The following is a 9,690-nucleotide window of genomic DNA, read 5'->3' as shown; positions in this document are numbered from 1 at the left end:
GAATCACTACAGGCAAACGCAGCTAAGATCTCCAGTGTTGCAATGCTCTCAGTCACGGCTATTTTCACAACTGGCACTTATTGCTTGATATGTTTTGTTTAACGTAATAAACCGAATTAATTGTGATTCTTGATTCATTTAACAGTCAATTAATTTCTAATTCATTGTTTCGGAGGGTGTTTCACAAACGTATGTCACACACAGGACCCAACTTCCACACCTCCAAATTTCAATCACACAAACATAAGCTAGCGCAGCACAGTTCATTGCTCAACAGCACAACCAAGTGATGGAGACGCTGAAATTTAAGAAAGAGACTATTCACTTGGAATATGAGCCCTTAACATTTACCCTCACTGTGCGCCATGCAGCCACTGACATAGAAGAACCGCAGAAGGTACAGCATGTTTGCCTTTCTCATCACACTCCCGACACGGGCCACAATGTGCCCTTCCTCATGGTGAGTTCTGTGTCACCATTATCACAACCAAAGGGTCAATGCTTTGTGGTCGTCCTACAGTAGGACCCTTCTCTACCCGCACCAATGATGCAGTTGGTTGCTTCCACCTTCAACTGTCTCGTGTGCCCGCATCTCGTGGCCGTGCGGTAGCGTTCTCGATTCCCACGCCCGGGTTCCCGGGTTCGATTCCCGGCGGCGTCAGGGATTTTCTTTGCCTCGTGATGGCTGGGTGTTGTGTGCTGTCCTTAGGTTAGTTAGGTTTAAGTAGTTCTAAGTTCTAGGGGATTGATGACCATAGATGTTAAGTCCCATAGTGCTCAGAGCCAGAGCCAACTGTCTCGTGTGATGGCATGCTCTGGACGAACTTCAGCAGAGTTTCTCTGATAACTGGGGACAGAGAGCGTTGTTACGAAGATCGATGATGCAGACTGTTTGTTGATAACTAGGAATTCGGATATGAAGATTTGGGTAGCGTCACCCCAGGAAGAAATGAGGTCTAACGCAACTGCTTCAGCGTTCATCTTTAACACATAACTTGCCTTTATTAAAGTCAAATGACTTTTTAAAAAATTCAGCAGTAAAGTTTACTGAGAAGACTTTAGAAAAATGGCGTTCAAACAGGTGTCACTAATTGTGAGCCGCCAGCCATTATTGAACCCACTGTCACAAAATGAAAAACAAAAAATAACAGTCACTGAATACTTACCTACAGTTCATCTTTAACACATAACTTGCCTTTATTAAAGTCAAATGACTTTTTAAAAAATTCAGCAGTAAAGTTTACTGAGAAGACTTTAGAAAAATGGCGTTCAAACAGGTGTCACTAATTGTGAGCCGCCAGCCATTATTGAACCAACTGTCACAAAATGAAAAACAAAAAATAACAGTCACTGAATACTTACCTACAGTTAACCAAAATTCCCCGATCAGAATTGAAGAAAATGATTTTCAACACGTTGTTATGAATTACGAACCCACTATCATTCGGTAGACAGCAAAATACAGAATTTTAGAAACAATTAATGGTAACTGATTAAACAGGTACAGTTAGCCAAAAATCACTGACCACAGTTTAAACAAACGACTTATAAACAGCTGCCAGGATTACGTAGCTAAAACAGAGTAGGGGTTTGATAAGAAATGTTATACAAATAAATAATAATAATAATAATGATTGTAAAATATCCAATACTCCACATAACACCTTCACTTTATGTTTTTTGCTTCTTTTTTTCCTTTCTAGAAATACCGGATGATCAAAAAGTCAGTATAAATTTGAAAACTGAATAAATCACGGAATGATGTAGATAGAGAGGTACAAATTGACACACATGCTTGGAATGACATGGGGTTTTATTAGACCCAAAAAAATACAAAAGTTCAAAAAATGTCCCACAGATGGCGCTTCATCTTATCAGAATAGCAATAATTAGCATAACAAAGTAAGACAAAGCAAAGATGATGTTCTTTACAGGAAATGCTCAATATGTCCACCATCATTCCTCAACAATAACTGTAGTCGAGGAATAATGTTGTGAACAGCACTGTAGAGCATGTCCGGAGTTACAGTGAGGCATTGGCGTCGGATGTTGTCTTTCAGCATCCCTAGAGACGTCGGTCGATGGCGATACACTTGCTACTTCAGGTTACCCCAATGCCAATAATCGCACGGACTGAGGTCTGGGGACCTGGCAGGCCAAGCATGACGAAAGTGGCGGCTGAGCACCCGATCATCACCAAACGACGCGCATCTGTCGGACATTTTGTGAGCTTTGTTTTTTGTTTTTTTTGTTCTAATAAAACCCCATGTCATTCCAAGCATGTGCGTCAATTTTTACCTCTCTATCTACGTTATTCCGTGGTTTATTAAGTTTTCAAATTTATACTGACTTTTTGATCATCCGGTACTTACCCCCAAGCTATGCATAGTACAATACTAACACCTCTTCCTCTTTCTGAGCTCAACATCTCACTCGTTATGGAGGGATGCTGACACAGTTTTTCAGGATAGCAAATGGGAAGTTGCGGTACAGAAAATGGCCCAGAGATCACCAGTGTGTGTGTGTGTGTGTGTGTGTGTGTGTGTGCGTGTGTAGTGAATGAAGTGTTATGAAACTATGTATAGTGCGTGCAGTGACTGATATTGAGATATGAGTGAACTATGTGGCATTACATTATTTAATAAGTTATTTGTAAAAAAGGTATTGTATACCAGGAGTAAATATAATGATTGTCTCTAACTAGAAGTCTGTAAATATATGTGTATACGAATTAGCTCATTACAAATTGATCTAAATTTGTAAATACTTTGACATGTCCCATATCCTTGTAAAAAGAAATCTGCGGATGAATAAAGCTACTACTACTACTACTACTACTATTACTATTACTGCCATTAATTATGAACCCACTGTGATTCAGTACACAAAGAAAGTACAGCACTTTAAAAACAATTAGCAATCATAGAATAAGCTGCTGCAGTTCTTCAAAATTCACTGCTCATATTTTAACTAAATGATTTTCAAGGAGCTGCTATTACTCATGAACCCACTGTCATTCAACAGACAGCAAAATAAAGAACTCAGTACTTTAGAAAGAGAATAAGGAGCTACAGTTAGCCAAACTTCACTGATCAGATTTTAAGCAAAGATTATTAAACAACTACCGTTAAATATGAACCCACTGTTGTCCAGTCGACAGAAAAATACAGAGTTTAAAAAAATTAACCAACTTAACAGCCAGCTACACTTAGCCAAAATTCATTGACTAGTTTTTAACCAAATGACTTTTAAACAGCTGCCATTAATTAGGGGTAGTGGTTGCATGAACGCCACCGGAGGGGATTGCGGGGGGTAGGTGGGGTGCGAGAGGTGAGGATATACACGGAAATTACTAAACTCGGACAGATCCGCCGCCGTCCTTCCGCTCCTTAAATCTGCAAAAAATCGGATCGTCTCCACTAGCGTCGAAGCGACCAGATAACCTAAAAGTGTTTTCCAAAATATCATGCCCACTCACGGAAACAAATTCGCAGAGCAGGCGATAACACACAGTCCAAACCAGGCTCGGCGCCTTCACAGGAGCCGATTCGTTCACTCGTGTACCATCCCCAACTCGAAACCTCTCACGCCCACAGCCGACTCGCTCTGCACACCACACTCATTGCCCAAAATCTTCCTGCTTCGCGGCTTTTGTCCTTACCACTAGCGCCACCGGCGAACCTTCAAAGTTATCAAGTCAAAGATCGTCAACGAGGGCCAACCCCTTACGGCTCATTTGTCAGTGTCCATTCGTTCAGTCACTGAATCATTCGCTCATTCGTTTATTCGTTACTTCGTTCATTCACTATGTCCCTTACAAAAACAAATAAAACTTAGAGAGACACCAGATGAATAGCTTATATGGTCTCAGATTGTATGATGTATATATGCACACTCCGGGATCGAACCCGTGTCTTCTGCTCACAAGGCATATGCGCTAACCACTACACCACCCTGGCACAGTAGCTTTGCACAAGGACTACCTCTGCATGCGTCCCTCCTCAACCCAAATTCCGTTCACGCATGAGCCCAGTTGGCATTCCCTCTACTCTCGAACAGCTTTGCAGAGGCTGGAACAGCACCTCAGCATCAGACAAATACACTTGGAGAGCTTCTCCAATGCTTTTCGAATTTAGGGGGATTACCAAGTGGGCTGAGGCGTAATGGGAATTTTAGGTGCTGAGGTAGTCCTTACAGTTGCGCAATGCCACTGTGCTTGGGTGCCTTGGTGGTCAGCACATGTGCCTAGTGAACAGGAGACCCAGGTTGGAACCCTGACCTTGGTACAAATTTTCATTCCTCGCTTGAGTCTGCACACATACGTCACAGTTTCTGAAACTTGGAATATCTCTGGAATTACATAGTTTCGTTTGATTAAAGCACTTGCGCCTGGATTTCAGGCGGTTCCCCCATTTCGTTCGATGGTGAGGTGCTATTGCAATACAGCTGGAGAGCCTCTGCAGTCTTGTTCGAGTTTAGAGGGAATACCAAGTGGGCTGAGGTGTGAATGTGAATTTGTACTGAGGAGGGCAGCATGCTTAGGTAGTTCTTGTGCAAACGTACTGTGCCAGGATGGCGTAGGGGTTAGTGCATCTGCCTAGTGAACAGGAGACTTGGGTTTAAATTTGGCACAAATTTCCTTTCGTCACTTCAGTCTGCATACATACATTTTACGATTGTGGAACGGGTCAAGGAATACCTTAAAAACGAGAGTCTACTCGCTGAAACTTAATGTGTGCACTCTGCTAACAATAAATGTTTTGCAGTTACTTCATATTGGTAAACGTGGCAGCAGGTGGGGAAATCTCATTGTTTACTTATCGATTGTCAAGCACTGCAATTACTTGAATTTCTAATTTTCTCAATTCGTTTGCCGCGCCTTTTTCCGTTTATCAACGTTTTCTAAATAATCTCAATGACTAAAAACACTCTTGTCACTACCACACGAAATTCCAAAAAATCGCACTATTGTTATTTATTTGAGGGGCGAGATAAGATACTGAACGACTTCTTGCTTAGAGAGAGCATGACAGAATGCTTTCTATGTTTGAGAGTGTGGTTTTGGCGTCGGGGGTCACAACAAAAAGTGTGAGAAATTTCCTGAAACCTCATCTACCAGATCCGACACTGTAGGGACAAAATTACACTATGCACGTTTACAATATGACATTGTCTGCGGAAGCGAATAATACGTGTTAACTCTTATTCATATCAACTATTAAGAGCCATAAGGGTTGGGTTGGTTGGGGGAAGAAACCAAACAGCGAGGTCATCGGTCTCATCGGGTTAGGGAAGGAAGTCGGCCGTGCCCTTTCAAATGAACCATCTCAGCATTTGCATGGAGCGATTCAGGGAAATCACGGAAAACCTAAATCAGGATAGCCGAACGCGGGAGAGCCACAAGAAACAGTTTCCTTATGTTGCAGAGTATTACTGAAGATCTGTAGTTACTGCTTCTAATCGTCTAGTGCGACAGAAAAAGGTGGTGAAGACATTAATAATGTTTTTATTACCTGTTCTCCTACAAATTTATTGGTCCCGATATTTCGAGAATGCAAAATGCGTGCCTGTTTTACTCATCAGTCGCAAGTAAAAAAATTAACTGTTTCAGTTCTCAGTTTCGTCAGTACCTCAAATATTTTCCGAGAGGCTGTGCATTATATTAAGCATTTCCCTTACTGACAATCTGTTCTTCCTCGTCGCTTATAAGATTTAGGTCTCCTATCTGTCCCGATTTTTCAGAGACAGCTCTTATTTTATGAAAATATTCTGGATTCCAAATCTTTTGTCTCGAATTATTGTGTTACGTAAATTATCTTTAGCCGAAGAGGCTGAAAAGTCAGCCAACCGGTTGCAAACTAAGGATTACCAGCCCTTGACCCAGGGTTCGATATTTTTAAAAACATGTTCTTCAGAAGTAGTGGGCCTTACTACATCACATGATGGTATATTATATTAGATGAAGCCGAGCGGCTCTTGTCATATATAAAATTGACAAAGCAAGAATATCCCAAGTCATGACTTTAGATAGCAGCCACCAGGCCCACTCCATCTGAAGAAGATATTTTTACCAATACCGAAACCAAGGTCAAGGGCTGACAAACCTTTGTTTGCAGCTGGTTGGCTGATTTTTCAGCCTCTTCGGATTTACACAGTTGCTGTTTCGCAGCTGTGTTTAAGACTATCTTTTGTTATTCTTCTACTTATATTAGTTGCTAATCCGAGCAGATACATGCTTTCAGAACACGTGACCGACTTTCTTACGATGTGAATTTGCGCGATCTTAACATTTCACTTCTCTTCTCAAAAAGTTAACTTCCACTTCGTACAACACAATTTTTTTTCCTCAATAAAATACTCCCTTCACGCTGCTGTAAAGAGCGTATTTACAATTTAAAGTTGTGAGTTTTTAGTATTTTAACATTAACTACGTTAGTTATGTGGAAACGAAAGCACAAAGCTAACATTAAAATATCGCAAGAGATAAAATTCTGTAAGAACAAGATAATGATTTTAACAGTACTATTTGGTATCAAACAAACTGTTTCGCGGAACTTAAATCTACATGCCGTATTATGATAAAAAACCAGAGTTTTACATCTCTTTATAACATCACTGATGTAATTAAAGCACTATTCAAATAAAAGATGTAATGCCCTCAAATAACAATAAAAACTAATATCACGAACGCAATTCTTGTCATGTGGCAAAGAACAATAAAGAACTTCAAATGCACACTTTTTATACGAGTGACGATATATTCATCAATCCACAAGCCTACAAACTCGATACCTTAGTTTTCCGGTTCTACCATCCCATAAAGATACCTTAGCAATAGGCTTGGAGTTGGTGAATTATCTGCAAAGTGCACAGAATTTAACGTCCCACTCCTTTAGAGGTCTTGGTAAAGCTGAGTGTTGAGAGAAAGAAACTAGCAATTTTAGCTTCGTGTCAGCGGCAGGTTAATTTTTTTGTCAAAATAATAGTGTGTCCGTATGAATAAAAATCTTTTACAGTCTAGATTATGACCTGTTTGTGCTTACGTTTTCACGAAATTTTTTGATTGTCATGATTTTATTTGAAAATTATATATGATTCATTCCACAATAGATATTTATTTCTTATTTCGTCTTAATCTCTTCCAACTTTCACTAAGCTCTGTTTATTTCCTTGATTCAATATATTTTAATGTGATTTGTAATATCATTTACTCATTTCTTTACTCATAGACGGGATTTCTTACCTCTTCAGTTTTCTTCACTTTTTGTATGCAACGAATACCTATTATTTAAAATTATATAATTCCTTATTACGTGAGTCATTTTGGACCTAAAAATTTATTCTGTGTAATTTGACTATGCCCTCCTGGTTTGTTATTTAAAACCGATGACTTGCTTCGTTGAAATAAAGTCTACAAAGACCTTTCCTTATAAAAGAAAAATTTTGTCCAATTGTAATTATGTATGCATCACGCATTTGTCAAGAAATTACTGTTATTTCGTAATCCAAAACATATCAATAACAGATAAATATACCTAAATTAGTGCACTATTTTGCAATGCAAACATAGATTACTGTCTTCTGTATTCATAGAATTCTACATAACTATTCAATTTTAGGAGAACCTGTACAAGTCAGCTGACATATTTTATTTGTTACATGTATGTCTTTAGTGGCTTCATCAAAGGATAATTCGCTTCAGCTTCACACACTGGTATCAGACATGAGATGTTCAGCATTCAGCTGTTATGAGGAGAGCGATTAGTGGCTTATTGCGAAGGAGCTCTCTTAATGGAAGCTAAGTGCAGTGACGTAACAGGCAACCACCAGGGTCAATTCTCACGTTGCCTTAAGAACACAACTGTTGCCTGCCAAGGTGAGAAAGCACTGCTGTCCTCTACAAACACAGAGGGGAAGGCCTTTTCAGTGCGACAGTAAGCTATCAACATGTCTGGATAAATTAACACACACCGCAAGACATGAGCGGCCGAAGAGAAGAATGATAACGAATCCGTACCTAAGCAAATCGACATTTCAGTCTACAACCACACATAAGTTGTATCTTTTTACATCTCCACCGCCGTTATCATTAGCGTATTAGTCGCCATCATTAACGTCATTATTGCCATAGCCATTGTAACACAGACCTACTGTTGTGGAGCCGGAAAGCTTGGTAGGGAAGTTCTGGATGAGTTTGTCTGCGTTACAGACAGTCCTAAATTTCAGACAGACACAGACTTTCGATTTATGTTTTAAAGAATGAATCAAAGCAGAGCGACAATACAGTACATCTTTTTGTTGTTCTAATTTGCCCTCCCCCTTTTTTAAAGCCTGCGAGTAAACAAGCGCAAATTATGGAACGCAAGCGGAAAGTTCCCCTTCTGGAAAAATTAGTATTTCTCATAGGAGTACTTCAGGTCCTGTTATTTGTATATGAGTATCAATAGTTGGTATTAATACACTACTGGTCATTAAAATTGCTACACCAAAAAGAAATGCAGATGATAAACGGGTATTCATTTGACAAGTATGTTATACTAGAACTGACATGTGATTACATTTTCACGCAATTAGGGTGAATAGATCCTGAGAAATCAGTACCCAGAATAACCACCTCTGTCCGTAATATCGGCCTTGATACGCCTGGGCATTGAGTCAAACAGAGCTTGGATGGCGTGTACGGGTACAGCTGCCCATGCACATTCAACACGATACCACAGTTCATCAAGAGTAGTGACTGGCGCATTGTGACGAGCCAGTTGCTCGGCCACCATTGATCAGACGTTTTCAATTGGTGAGAGATCTGGAGAATGTGCTGCCCAGGGCAGCAGTCGAACATTTTCTGTATCCAGAAAGGCCCGTACAGGACCTGCAGCATGCGGCCGTGCATTATCCTGCTTAAATGTAGGGTTTCGCAGGGATCGAATGAAGGGTAGAGCCGCGGGTCGTTACACATCTGAAATGCAACGTCCACTGTTCAAAGTGCCGTCAATGCGAACAAGAGGTGACCGAGACGTGTAACCAATGGCACCCCCTACCATCACGCCGGGTGATACAACAGTATGGCGATGGCGAATACACGCTTCCAATGTGCGTTCACCGCGGTGTCGCCAAACACGGATGCGACCATCATGATGCTGTAAACAGAACCTGGATTCGTCCGAAAAAATGACGTTTTGCCATTCGTGCACTCAGGTTCGTCGTTGAGTACACCATCGCAGGCGCTCCTGTCCGTGATGCAGCGTCGAGGGTAACCACAGCCATTATCTCCGAGCTGATAACCGTGCTGCTGTAAACGTCGTCGAACTGTTCGTGCAGATTGTTGTTGTCTTGCAAACGTCCCCATCTGTTGATTCAGGGATCGAGACGTGGCTACACGATCCGTTACAGCCATGCGGATAAGATGCCTGTCATCTCGACTGCTAGTGATACGAGGCCGTTGGGACCCAACACGGCGTTCCGTATTACCCTCCTGAACCCACCGATTCCATATTCTGGTAACAGTCATTGGATCTCGACCAACGGGTGCAGCAACGTCGCGATACGATAAACCGCAATCGCGATAGGCTACAATCCGACCTTTATCGTAGCCGGAAACGTACCGGTACGCATTTGTCCTCCTTACACGAGGCATCACAATAACGTTTCACCAGGCAACGTCGGTCAACTGCTGTTTGTGTATGAGAAATC

Source organism: Schistocerca americana, chromosome 3 (assembly GCF_021461395.2).
Source record: "Schistocerca americana isolate TAMUIC-IGC-003095 chromosome 3, iqSchAmer2.1, whole genome shotgun sequence".
In the NCBI taxonomy this organism is placed as follows: domain Eukaryota; kingdom Metazoa; phylum Arthropoda; class Insecta; order Orthoptera; family Acrididae; genus Schistocerca; species Schistocerca americana.
The sequence above is the reverse complement of the archived record's forward strand: the minus strand, read 5'-3'. Positions refer to the sequence as shown.